Source organism: Aegilops tauschii, chromosome 2 (genome assembly GCF_002575655.3).
Source record: "Aegilops tauschii subsp. strangulata cultivar AL8/78 chromosome 2, Aet v6.0, whole genome shotgun sequence".
Taxonomy (NCBI): Eukaryota; Viridiplantae; Streptophyta; class Magnoliopsida; order Poales; family Poaceae; genus Aegilops; species Aegilops tauschii.
This window is the reverse complement of record NC_053036.3, coordinates 17485967-17500509: the sequence shown is the minus strand read 5'-3', so window position 1 is coordinate 17500509 and position 14543 is coordinate 17485967. Positions and strand designations below refer to the sequence as shown.

General features: G+C 43.4%; 1 long non-coding RNA gene across 1 annotated transcript; it reads right to left on the bottom strand.

The window, feature by feature from the left end:
* Positions 1–4183: 4183 nt before the first annotated feature.
* On the bottom strand, positions 4184–5315 carry LOC109778535 (uncharacterized). The gene is made up of 3 exons (XR_012203699.1): positions 4888–5315; positions 4586–4776; positions 4184–4500 (listed from the first exon to the last, which is right to left on the bottom strand). It is a non-coding gene; the product is annotated as an uncharacterized lncRNA (long non-coding RNA).
* Between the last annotated feature and the right edge of the window lie 9228 nt (positions 5316–14543).

Below are 14543 nucleotides of genomic sequence, written 5' to 3'. Positions count from 1 at the left end.
GCCCAAACAAAAAAAATGAGAGAAAAAGAGAGAAGGGGCAATGTTACTATCCTTTTTCCACACTTGTGCTTCAAAGTAGCACCATGATCTTCATGATAGAGAGTCTCTTATTTATTCACTTTCATATACTAGTGGGAAATTTCATTATAGAACTTGGCTTGTATATTCCAACGATGGGCTTCCTCAAAATGCCCTAGGTCTTCGTGAGCAAGCAAGTTGGATGCACACCCACTTAGTTTCTTTTGTTGAGCTTTCATACATTTATAGCTCTAGTGCATCAGTTGCATGGAAATCCCTACTCCTCGCATTGACATCAATTGATGGGCATCTCCATAGCCCGTTGATTAGCCGTGTTGATGTGAGACTTTCTTCCTTTTTGTCTTCTCCATACAACCTCCATCATCATACTCTATTCCACCTATAGTGCTATGTCCATGGCTTGCGCTCTTATATTGCGTGAAAGTTGAAAAAGTTTGAGAATGCTATAGTATGAAACAATTGCTTGGCTTGTCATCGGGATTGTGCATGATGGGAGCATTTTGTGTGACGAAAATGAAGCATGGCCAAACTATATGATTTTGTAGGGATGAGCTTTCTTTGGCTATGTTATTTTGAGAAGACATAATTGCTTGGTTAGTATGCTTGAAGTATTATTATTTTTATGTCAATATTAAACTTTTGTCTTGAATCTTTCGGATCTGAACATTCATGCCCCAATAAAGAAAATTACATTGAAAATTATCTTAGGTAGCATTCCACATCAAAAATTCTGTTTTTATCATTTACCTACTCGAGGATGAGCAGGAATTAAGCTTGGGGATGCTGATACGTCTCCAACGTATCTATAATTTTTTATCGTTCCATGCTATTATATTATCTATTTTGGATGTTTAATGGCCTTAATATGCTCTTTTATATTATTTTTGGGACTAACCTATTAACCGGAGGCCCAGTGCCAGTTGTTGTTTTTTGTTTATTTCAGTGTTTCGTAGAAAAGGAATATCAAACGGAATCCAAACGGAACGAAACCTTCGCGAGGATCTTTCTTGGAACAAACGCAATCCAGGGGACTTGGAGTGGAAGTCAGGGACGCAACGAGGCGGCCACGAGGTAGGAGGGCGCGCCCAGGGGGTAGGCGTGCCCCCCACCCTCGTGGGCCCCTCGTAGCTCCACCGACGTACTTCTTTCGCCTATATATACTCTTATACCCTGAAAACATTGAGGGGAGCCACGAAACCACTTTTCCACCACCGCAACCTTCTATACCCGTGAGATCCCATCTTGGGGCCTTTTCCGGCGATCTGCCGGAGGGGGATTCGATCACGGAGGGCTTCTACATCAACACCATAGTCTCTCCGATGATGCGTGAGTAGTTTACCTCAGACCTTCGGGTCCATAGTTATTAGCTAGATGGCTTCTTCTCTCTCTTTGGTTCTCAATACAAAGTTCTCCTTGATGTTCTTAGAGATCTATTCGATGTAATATTCTTTTGCGGTGTGTTTGCCGAGATCTGATGAATTGTGGGTTTATGATCAAGTTTATCTATGAACAATATTTGGTTCTTCTCTGAATTCTTATATGCATGATTTGATATCTTTGCAAGTCTCTTCGAATTATCGGTTTAGTTTGGCCTACTAGATTGATCTTTCTTGCAATGGGAGAAGTGCTTAGCTGGGTTCAATCTTGCGGTGTCCTTTCCCAGTGACAGTAGGGGCAGCAAGGCACATATTGTATTGTTGCCATCGAGGATAAAAAGATGAGGTTTATATCATATTTCTTGAGTTTATCCCTCTACATCATGTCATCTTGCCTAATGCGTTACTCTGTTCATATGAACTTAATACTCTAGATGCATGCTGGATAGCGGTCGGTGTGTGGAGTAATAGTAGTAGATGCAGAATCGTTTCGGTCTACGTGACACGGACGTGATGCCTATGTTCATGATCATGCCTAGATATTCTCATAACTATGCGCTTTTCTATCAATTTCTCGGCAGTAATCTGTTCACCCACTGTAATATATGCTATCATGAGAGAAGCCACTAGTGAAACCTATGGCCCCCGGGTCTACTTTACATCATATAAGTTTCCGATCTACAATTCTAGTTTACTATCTATGTTGTTTTGCAATCTTTACTTTCCAATCTATACAACAAAAATACCAAAAATATTTATCTTATTATCTTTATCAGATCTCACTTTTGCAAGTGGTCGTGAAGGGATTGCCAACCCTATTATCGCGTTGGTTGCAAGGTTCTTGATTGTTTGTGCAGGTACTAGGTGACTTGCGTGTAGTCTCCTACTGGATTGATATCTTGGTTCTCAAAAACCGAGGGAAATACTTATGCTACTTTGCTGCATTACCCTTTCCTCTTCAAGGGAAAACCAACGCATGCTCAAGAGGTAGCAAGAAGGATTTCTCTGGTGCAAATTATTGGAAGCGCATTGAGGATCACTACAATCTGAATGCGAAGGCACCATCCAATCGAGACCTCAAGTCACTCACATACCATTGGAGTGTGATCATTTGAGAGTTGCAACCGGTGGGTTGGTTGTGTTGACGCGGTGATGAAGCCAGGTTTATAACATATATGGGGCAAGATTTTTCCTCTAGTGTGGAGACTGATTGAAAGAAATCACGCGGAGGTGGTAGCCTAGCTAGGTTAACAAGTTAATCTAATTATGAAATATAAGCCAAGGATTAACTAACGATAATGAGAAGCGAGAGTAACCTATTTCCTTGCCTCATTGTTGCTCATGTTGGTTGCGTAGTTGGTCGGCAGGCTGTGCGTCCACGCAAGCCGTGGATCATGCTTGCCCCTTCAACATTTCTAGTTTTGGATTGGAATTTGCACGCCACCAGATCAAGAACTACCCTAGACCTTAACGACATGCACCCAAGGCAAGCAAGAAAATGAAATAAACATTGATTATGTCCCTTTATCTTTCAGTGGAAGGTATTGCTACTGCTACATAGGCCTGCTATAGATGGGATTGGGAGTTATAGTTGGGCTTCATGCGGTAAGGGGCGAAATTAGCTATCCACTCGTTGTTTTATTTCCCTTTTAATCCATTCGTGTATTGCGCGTTGAGAAGGTTAGCACAAGCCCCTAGTGGTAGCCAAATTGAAGACTATGTGGGTGCTATCTTTTGATCTTACAATACTATATGTTTTGCTCATTTTGCAACTAATTATGCTCATGAAACTATCTTGCTTTTGAAATGCCACAGATCAAGTATACTCAGAGAGCGGTACAAGAAAATTCTAAGTCAAAAGGCAAACGCGCACATCTCCTTGCCACTGTTGGATATTGCTCACAAACTATGAGAAACAAAAGATAAGGAATGATGATGCTCCACCATAGAGACCAAAGTTAAGTATTGTGTCCTCTCGAGAGTTTGAACATCATGATGAGGACTATGATGAAGACCAGACATGAGAGTAGGTCTAAGAGTCCTACTCTGTTGTCAAACAAGGGGACACCTGATGAGAGGCAGAAGGCGAAGGAGAGGTTCCTGCCATTAGGAAGAAGGTTGATGGGATGATCAATGCAAGAAATGCGGTGTCGACTACTCAAGCTATGAAAGCAAAGTTGAATTTGGTGGCTCAGAAGAAACATGATAAGTTGATAAGATGGTAGGAGATAAAGGAGAATGAGGAGAGAGGGCCCAAGAGAAAGGATGAGTACGACGAGCGGATGGCGGCCATAGAGAAGTGCAAGGCAGACTTTCAGGAGAATGGGCTTCTTGGAGAGAATCGGTTGAGGCAAGAGATGGTGGCAAGCAAGGATCATGATGAGGGACCCAAGTGGGATGGTTGAGAATGCGAGAGCCTTTTGGAGGATGGGATGGCGGAGATCTTGGCAGCTAAGATGCAGTGGGGCGGCATACACTTCGGAGGTGGAGTGCTAGTTGCTATGGTGGCATGTGATGCTCATTGTGTAGGAGCTACGTGGATGATATTTGCTTTTGGTCAATCTTTGCTTTTGGATGATGTTTATAATATTTTATTCATGCATTTAGACCCTATGTGTGTTTGAATTTAAACTTCATTTTTTTAAGTTATTGATTTAAAATGTTGTTAAATTGTGTGAGGTTTGAACATAAAAGTTCAAATTATACGTATGCCAGATTGGAGTTGAAATGGAGTTCATATGCACAAACACACGTAGGAAAAATACAAGGGAAAGAAAATATAGATGCAATTATTTTAGGGGAATTTCTTTGGCGGGGATTATTTTAGGGAATCTGAAATAATACAAGGCTCTTATATAAACCTCTGAAATGATTTTAGAAGACAGCACGAGGCTCGAAAACCTCTTCTAAGGAATTTGCTAGGGTTGTCGGTAGGAACAACAGCATATCATGTATGCATACTCAGCCTGCACGGCCATATATTCACCATGCCACTTCTGTAACGAGTTGGAAAATTTTGATGCTTTCTGGAAGCTTGGTGCCCCGCCAATCCATCTCTAGCCTTGAATGACTAGGTGCTCTTCGGCTGTGATAGAGAAAAATATCAGTTAGCAAAGAAGATGCAGTTAGTCAGAAAATTTGATCCAGCTCAGGTTATACGTTCTTCTCACCTTTGACCCTTTAATGGATGGGGCAGAATCCTCGGATAGTAAGTTTTAAAATACTGTTGGTTTTCCCTAGCTTACGAGCTTGTTTTGTGATGACACCGGTTGCCATCGCAAGATCTCCGGTCCCGCCAACAATGGCCCAGTTACCACTATCGACCGGTATTCCCATGACCTGAAGCGTGGATCCCTTGAAGCTAAACACACAGAGACGAAAATATCACGCGCACAGCAACCAGCCGATCAAGTAACAGAGCAAAGATGGTGTACCGAGGAGTAGTATTACCACTCCCTGCAAAAGAAAGTACCTTCCGGAGTGGAACACCATGGTGAACGAACCGTGCCAGTCACCGGACTTGACGTGCAGGCCTTGCACACGGGCAACAACGGTAGCGTCATCCCCAGGCCCAGGTCGGTCGTACACCGGCCAGTTGTTGACGGCCAGCGCGCCGACAATATGATCCTCTTTATCTCCTAGTCCGAGCTGGTTCTGAGTCTCGCCAGAGAAGCCGCGGTGCAGGTACAGGTTGGGGAAGTTGAACTCGAGTCTCTCCACGGCTGGACGAGGAGGAATGATTTGGAATCCGGGGAGGTCGGCCATGGGCGAGGAGTCTGCAGCTCTGGCTAGAACTGGATGGAGAGAAGTTAGGCTGCTTAATACTACTCCAGCCGCGTGTTCTGTCATGTGTGGTAGACTAACAAATAGAAGAAGCACTAGGGCACCAAACGAAGAAGACTAATTAACACTGTAGAAACTTGGCACAGTCACATGCATCCATGTGGTGTGGCGGTGGCCATAGGGTGTACAATATAGGAGGCGGCTGGAAGGCGTCGTTGACTCGCACTGTCACGCGTAGCTCGGCTGGGTTGCCGATGTGACTGCTGGGAAATGCAGATTTATAGGCATGGCAAATCAAATGTTTTTCATGGCAATTTCTATATGTTTGACAAGAGGATGGCCAATTTAGTTGGCGAGCACGGAAATTCCTTTTCATTTTCTTGCCAGATCAGAATCAGAACCTGTACCAAACAACTCGACCATAAGAACAGAGTGGGAATGGAGAAAATAAAATCAGAATCGCAGTTTGGTGATTGGATTGGATCGTGACGGAGGGCGGATGGCTCGCTCTCCTTCCCCTCCCTTCCCCTCCCCCTCGGGCGAAGCAACTTCGACGCCATTAAAGCGCCCCAACCCCCAGCTTCCCACCCACCCTCACATCTCGTCGAGCTCTCCCCGCCCCGAATCCCCATCTCAGATCCCGCATGGCTGGAGCGCGTCCCCGCGGCGTGCGGGTTCGCCAGCTAGCACCGGTGGCGAGGGTAGCGGAACCGCGGGCGCTTCCACCGCCTGCGGCGGCGCCGCTGCCCGAGATCGACCCGCACTCGCCGGAGGCTCGCCGCGAGATGCGTCGGGTGGTGATGGAGCGCTTCCCCGACCGGGACGAGTGGGGGGAGATCCACCTCCACACCCTCCGCCATGCGAACTTCGTCGAGCGCGCGCGCTTCATCGGAGACGACGACTGCGAGGATCTGGAGCTCCTCTTCTGGGCGATCCAGGAGGCGGAGTCATCGGATCCGCATCAGGCTGCACGGTGGGAGAACTTCAGGACGGCGAACCCATCCAGGCTCAACATCAGGCCGCCATCGTGGGAGGGCATCGCCAACATCCCGCCGGAATTCCTGTCGCCGGGCATCGTTTGGCCGCAGCGCCGCCAGTAGATCGTCTGCCCCGACCGATTCAAGCTCAGCGACGACCCATCGAGCCCCCACCTTGGCCAGGTGAGATAGGTATGCATTTTATTCGTGTTGATTTATCGTTGAAAACTCGATTGAGGGATTTCCGTTTGAGTCAGAGGAGGGGCGCGTTCCATTGTGGTTCTGTTGATAAGTCATTGGATAAGGAATCGATAGTAAATTTGGGGGTTCTCCCTCGTCGATCTGTAAATCCTAAGGAACGAGTCGTTGTTTGTGCAGCTGGTGAGGCCTCGCCGGAGTTGGGCTCCGACGAGGTGCTCAATCGTGAAAATGACATGGGTATTGTGCTTGGGGCGGCGACTCTCTGTCGTTCCCCCCTTTCAAATCCAGCGGTGTCAGGGCCCACCTTCAGAGTGTGTCTCCGCGGTGAGAAAGCGGGGAGTGAAGGTAGATTACGTAAAGTGGAAAACCTAGAAAGTGTGGAGGAGTACTTTGGCCAGCTATGGCTCATACCCCCCCCCCCCCCCCCCGCCGCCGCAACTATAAAACCACTCCTCCCAGCCTCGATCCGAAGCCAAATCGGATTCATCTGTTGGATCCGGAAAGACCTAATTGATAACAACTCGTTTACAGCCGCCGACTGCTTTCTTGCTTCGATTCGGCCTTTTGATCCACCACCAAAGAATATCAAGGTTGCGAGAGAGGGGATTGGCCCAGGTTCTCTTTCGTTTGCAGAGGTAGTGAAGCGTGGTGCAAAGATGGCTGATCGCCGGGCTGGGAGCAGCGGCAACCTTGGCGCTGGTCAGCCCAAGGTGCCTGTGCAGAAGGCTACCTCGTTTGCGGGGCGCAAGCAGCCATCTGCTCCGCCAGCAAAGGAGTAGGTCCCTGCACCAAAACCTGCCAGATCTATGACTTTGACTGCGGGTTCAGCTCAGGTACAGTCGTCTCAATCTGGTGAAGTAGAAGTGGAGCAAGTCCTTGATCCGAGGTACAAAGATATGATCTGTTTCAACTGTGGGGGTCCGGGTCACTATGTGGGGAATTGTGTGAAGCCAAAGGCCTGTTTTATTTGCCAGCAAAATCACAACGTTAACAACTGTGCAGCCTGGTCAAAGGTTCAACCCACTGCTGCTTTCTTTGGCAGTGGAGCTCGAGGGCTTGGTTTCTACCATGTTGATGTACCCATAGCTAATGAGTCGAAGTGGTTGAATTTCCAAAACTATGCTGTGGTGAACATACTAAAAGGAGATGTGGATTGCCCCAAGTTGATGGAACTCTTGACTGCAACATTTTGCAAAACTAGGCAGTGGCCATGGCAAATATGAGGATTATCCAGCAAGACCTTTTTGGTTAGGTTCCCCCCTTGTAAGAAAGTGGAAGATCTCATTGAGTTGCCTGGGTTCTCCCTGCCTCAAGATGTAAATGTCACCCTGACTGAATGGAAGGGTGGATGTGAGCCTTTTGGGGAATTGATTGAAGCCTGGGTGCTAATTGAGGGCATCCCTCCCAAGTGGTGTACATGGAAAGTTTTTGCTCAAATTGCTTCACTCTTTGGGGTGTTAACTGATGTTGATTGGAATGGTATGTTTAGGAATTTCTTTGAAAATGTCAGGATTAAGATTGCTTGCAGAGATCCAACTAAGATACCATTTGAGAGGCTGATTGAGATGAAGAAGAAACTCTTCCTGCTAGGCTTTACTGTTGAGGGATTTGAACAAGTGGGTGGAATAGACTCTGTCATTGATATTGAGGATGATGAGGATGGTGATGAGGAAGAAGGAAAAGCTGAAGAGGATCAAACAGAAGAGGGCAGAAAAACTCATGAAGAACCTAATTCTGATGGATTAGAGGATGGGGGTTTAGCCATTGATGAGCTGGACAAAGCTAACTTCTCATCCAAACATGGTTCTGCCAACAAACATGTAGCACAAGGTTTGGTGTTCTCACCAATGGAACCTTTCCTTGACTATGACCAGGAGAACTTTGTCCTGGCATGTGCTTTATCTAAAGCTGACAAAATTACTACATCTTCTGGTGAAACAACTACTGGTGAAACAAAACAGTGATGATCTGTATGAAGGTGAGGATGATACAGTTGTGGGAGAGAATCTGATCCAAAAAACTCCTGCCACTGTTTGGAAAAAAAGGAATGCAATAACAGATGGGGAGAGATCTGGTAGTATGGACTATTGTGAGGATCTACTTAGATCTGTAGACTTATCTGATTCTGAAAATGAGGAACCTAAAGAGAAGGAGTTGGGGGTTCTCCCCCCTGAGGCCATTCATATCCTGTAGAGTGAGACACTGAAGAGATCTTTGCTTGATTCACTTAACCAAGTTCAGAAGGAGGGAGTTATCCCAGAGAGAGGATCTAAATGGGGACCTGTTCTTGCTCAAAAGCCTACCACTAGGGGGCATGGGAACATCAACATTATGGAGAAAGCTGCTGCATACAAAAGGAAGAAGAATTTGGAGATTCCTGAAACCTTTAAAGGTAAATCTTTTTCCACTGTTGATAAATCTATTCTTGCTGACCAATTGGGACAAATGAACTTAGTTATTGGTGGTGATGAATCTCACAAGCATAATGTTATTGATGATATGGTAGTTGAAGAAAGAGAGAGATGCCTGGTTTTTGCCAGTAATAATCCTGAAATAGTACTCCCTGAGAATCTTGATTTTGAAGTTAATGATCTAGTTAGCACACCTTTGAGTGCTTCTTTCTGTAAGCCAGTTGGCACTGTTGATGCTTGCAGAAGAACACCCATTGTTCTAACTAAGGCCAAGCCTTGTGGCTTATCTCATCCTTTTAAAATTGCTTAGTTATGATAGGTATTATTTGGAATATTAGGGGCCTTGGACAACCTGGGAAAATTCAGTGCCTATGTGATACTATTGCCAAAGCTAACCCTGACTTTATTGGGTTCCAAGAAACTAAAAGAGAGGTTATTTCTGAGGGTTTCCTCAAAACTATTGACAGATTTAATGATTATGTTTGGCACTTCTTGCCCGCTGATAATACTGCTGGTGGGATTCTTTTGGGTTTTAAGGAAAATGTTTTTGAGATTATTGGCTTTATTAACCAAAGATTTTCTATTGTGGCTACTATCAAAAATAAGATTGATGGCTTTATTTGGCAGATGGTGTTGGTTTATGGTTTTGCTTATTTAGAATTCAAAATGGATTTTATAGCTGAACTTCATGACACTTTGAATATTGCTTCTTATCCTATTATGGTTTGTGGGGATTTCAATTTAGTTAGAAATGAAGCTGAGAAAAGCAGTGGACAAATTAACCAACAAACTACCTTCCTCTTTAATGATTGGGTCAATAGATGGGCCCTGATGGAAATTTCTATTTCCAATAGAGTCTTCACCGGGTCTAATAATCAGAGCTCTCCGATTTTTGCTGTTCTTGATAGAGTGTTCACTTCTGTGGACTGGGATGCTCATTTTCCCTTTTCAACCTTGACTACTCTTCCCAGGGTTGGGAGTGATCACACACCTTTAGTCCTTGACACTGGTGCTAGGGCTCCAACTAACCCCAAACCATTCAGGTTTGAAAAATGGTGGTTATCTCAACCTGGGTTCCACCAGGTGGTTACAGAAGCTTGGAACTCTGTGGCCTCCTCTAATTCATCTGCTGACAATTGGATGATTAAGGCTAAGGTGTTTAGGAAAAAGATCAAGGGTTGGAGCATTAACAGAGAAGCTGCTTTGAAAAAAAAGTAAAAGGCACTCCTTATGGAGTTTGATGCCCTTGATGTCCTCTCTGAATCTCAACAGCTTTCTGCGGATGATTTCGAGAGGATGAAAAATGTCAAAAAGGAGCTTGATGATATTTGGAAAAAAGAAGAGACTGCCTTATGGCAGAGATCTAGGGACAGAAAAATCTTAGAGGGAGATAGAAACAATGCCTATTTTCAGGCTCTTGCTAACCATAGACATAGAAAAAAACCATATTACTGAACTGAATAGCCCAATTGGGGTGGTTACTTCCACCAAAGATATGCTTGATGTGGCTACTTCCTTTTATAAGGAGTTGTTTGCTTTTGAACCTAGACCTGACATTCATCTAGATGCTGATTTCTGGGCTGTTGATGAAATGGTTAGTGATGAGGAAAGAGAATCCCTAGAGAAATCTTTTTCTGAAGATGAAATCAAACAAGCTATAATGAGTTCTTATGCTAGTGGTGCTCCTAGCCCTGATGGCCTCTCCTTTTTATTCTACCAAACCTTCTGGGATCTGATTAAAGATGATTTTATGTGGATGGTTAGAGATTTTGAGAATGGTGCTCTAGATATCTATAAGCTGAACTATGCCATCATTACCCTCATACCTAAAGTCCCTATGGCTAGAGATATGAAAAACTTTAGACCTATTAGTTTAAGTAATTGTGCTGTTAAAATTTTCTCCAAGGCCATGACCACTAGGGTTTCCCCTTTGTGTGACAAACTTATTTCATCTAATCAAACTGCCTTTATTAAAGGCAGGTTCAATTTGGAAAGTGTGGTTATGGCTCATGAGGTTATTCATGAGATTCATAGATCTGGTTCTAGTGGTTTAATCCTTAAACTAGACTATGAGAAAGCATATGATAGAGTAAGTTGGGATTTCCTGAAGGAAATGCTTCTTTCTAGAGGCTTTAGCAGTAAATGGGTGGGCTGGGTGATGTCTACTATTCACCAGGGGACATTCCAGGTCAGAATTAATGACACCAATGGCCCTTAATTTGCTGGTGGTAAAGGTTTAAAACAAGGCGACCCCCATTCACCCCTGCTATTTAATTTGATGGCTGATGTCTTTTCTAAAATGCTACATAAAGCTGTTAATAATAACTTGATATGTGGGCTTCTGCCCAATGCAATCCCTGGGGGAGTGGTCAGCCTGCAATATGCTGACGATACTATCCTTTTCCTTGACAATTCTGTAGAATGTGCCAAGAACCTGAAGTGGATCTTAACCTGCTTTGAGAAACTTTCTGGTTTGAAAATTCACTTCACAAAAGTGATCTGCATACTATCAATGTACCTGATCAAATGGCTAAAGAATTTGCTCAGGTGTTTTGTTGTCAGCTTGGGGATTTCCTCTTTAAATATTTAAGTGTTCCTCTGCACTTTAAAAAACTTAGGAAAGAAGACTTGCAACCCATTATAGACAGGATTATTAAGAACATAGCTGGGTGGTTGGGGAGATTTCTCTCATATAGAGGCAAATTGATTCTGCTTACTACCTGCATTGCCAGTATCCCTACCTACTTGATGTCTATTGTTAAATTTCCTAAATGGGTCATTCACATGATCACTTCTCAGATGTCTCATTTCTTCTGGGGAAATGTGGGAGATAATCATAAGTATCACCTTGCTAGTTGGGGCCTGATCTCCAGGAGGAAAGAGTATGGTGGTTTGGGGGTTCCCAACCTTAGGGATTTCAACATGGCCCTCCTGGCTTCTTGGGGGAAAAGATTTTTTGATGATAGAGCTAGTGATTGGAAAAAGATTTTGGCTTACAAATATAATGTTGATAATCCAAACCTTTTTAGCACTAGAACTACCTTGGGATCCCCTTTTATGAAAAGCTTAGCCTGGGCGTTGACAGCAGCTAAAAACTTCTATAGGTGGATCCCTGGGGATGGTAAAAGTATTGCCTTCTGGCATGACACATGGACTGGGGATTGTTCCCTAGAAACTGCTTTTTGGGATTTGTTTGAAATCTGTCAACAACAAGAAGCTACACTGGCACAAGTGTGGGCTAGGGGTGAACTCCAACTAACCTTTAGGAGATGTGTGAATGGAGAGACTCTATCCAGATGGAGTGATCTCGTTAATATAGTGAAACAAGTGGTATTATCTGATTCACCAGATCAGCCTGTTTGGAGGCTGGACTCATCTGGTAAATATTCAGTCAAGTCTTTTTACAAACTGATTAACTTTGGAGGGATCACTTCTGAGATCAAAGATGATATATGGAAAATTAAAGTTCCCCCTAATATTCATGTTTTTCTTTGGTTGATTTACTACAATAAGAGCCTGACCAGAGATAACTTGGCCAAACGTATACATGTAGAGGACAAGACATGTGTCTTTTGTGATGAATTAGAAACTATTCAACATCTGTTCTTTGACTGCATTGTTGCCAGGCAGGTCTGGGAACTGTTAGCTGAATGCTTTAAGATTACTGTACCTGACTCTTTTATTGTGTTATCCTCCTTCTGGAGGAAACGAAAACATTGTGAAGCTTTGAATATATCTGCTGCTGCCTTGCGGAGCTTATGGCGTTTGCGAAATGATTTTGTTTTCCAGAGCGAAGATGGCGAAGTATACACTGTGTTTTGAATCTGTTGGGGGCAACGATCAGGCAATGGAAAATCCTATGCTCAGAAGCTCAGGGTGTTCTTCTTCTCCGGTGCTTAAAGCTGCTGGACTACCGAAGAGGGGAATTGCTTAGAATCGCCTGGAGCTGAAGGGATAAAAAAGGAGAACTCTGGATCCATAGCTGGGGCATGTATTGCTAGTTGGCTGCTCTTTCTTTGATCTTCCCGAGGGCTAGCATGTGTGTTTTTACTGGCTATGCATCCGTTCATAGACTTGTTTTAAAACCAACTGTAATAGGGTAGTTGTTTGAACCCTGCTTATGTTCCCGTCTGTGACAGCTACTCTTTGGCTGTTGCCAAGCGTTGTTTAACAGTCTGTGTGTGTTGGTTTGCCTTGGCTTTCAATAAAAAGTTGGGGCGGGGGGAACCCCTTTCATTTCAAAAAAAAAATATTCTTGCCAACAAATTCTTGTGCTCGCCAAATAAACTTGCCATCCTCAGCAGACATAAATTGCCATGAAAAATATTTGATTGTCATGCTCACAAATCTGATGTCAGATTTGTAGCGAAGTCCCCTAAAAAAGATTTGTAGTGAGGTCCTTTTTCTAGGGATAGCTGGCGAGCTCTTATTTTTAGATGATGCGGGATTTCGAGAAAGGTTCAAAGAATTGAAGAAAAATCATGAATTTAAAAAAGTTCACGCATTCGAAAAAGAAAAAAGTTTTCTGTTTTAAAAAGGTCATGAATTTGAAAAATGTTCGATGATTTTGCTGATTCAAAAACAGTTCGCGGAATTGAATAAAGTTCAAGGGTTTGAAAAAAGGTTAATGAATTTTTGAAAAGCTCTCGCATTTGACAAACTATCACGAATTTGAAAACACCATGAAAAATGAAAACAAATAGGAGAAATAGAAAAAAGAAAAAGGAAAAAAGAAAAAGGAAAACCAAAACCAAAACAGAAAAATAACCCGTCCTAAAAACCCAGAGAAAACCAGGCTAGAAAACCATGCCAAAATAGAGGGGAAAACTATATGGCCGGCCTACTATAGACAAACATGAGTTCATGTGTGTGCGGCCTACATACTATTAAGCCATTAACCGTGGAGCAACAAACTAGATGGCACCATTTGGTTTGAGCTGCGAGCGAGTGCTCGGGAGCGCACAGGCCGCTGCCGAATGGTATGCCCAACCTTAGTCATATGTCATTCGTTGGACACACCTGCGGGACACAGTTTTGTTTTTCTACGTGTGTTTTTTTATTTTTTATTTTTTTTAGTTTTCATTTGTTTTTTCTAGAAGAAAAAAATGTGTTTTCTTTTCCTTGCATGAGGCACACCGTGTGAAAAGCACTGTTGTGCTTCATGGAGAACATGGGATCTAGTTTTGACGTTCTCTGATGCGGGATTCTTAAAAAGGTTCAAAGAATTGAAGAACAATCATGAATTGTAAAAAGTAAGGGCATTTCGAAAAGAAAAAAAGTTCTCTGTTCTGCAAAAAAATGCATGAATTTGTAAAATGTTTGTTGATTTTGCTGATCCAGAAAAGAGTTCGTGGAATTGAATAAAGCATAAGGGTTTGAAAAAATGTTAATGTATTTCTGAAAACCTCTCGCATTTGAAAAACTATCACGAATTTGAAAACATCATAAAAAATGAAAACAATCAGGAGAAATAGAAAAACTAAAAAGGAAAAAAGAAAAAGAAAAACCAAACCCAAACCCAAACCCAAAACAGAAAAATAACTCGTCCTGAAAAACCCAGACAAAACCAGGCTAGAAAATCATCCCAAAACAGAGGAGAAAAACTAAATGGGCCGACCTACTATGGACAAACATGAGTTGATGTGTGTGGGTGCAACATAATGTTAAGCCATTATCCGTGGAGCAACAAACTAGAGGGCACCCTTTGGTTTGAGCTGTGAGCGGGTGCTCGGGCACGCATAGGGCGCTGTCGAATG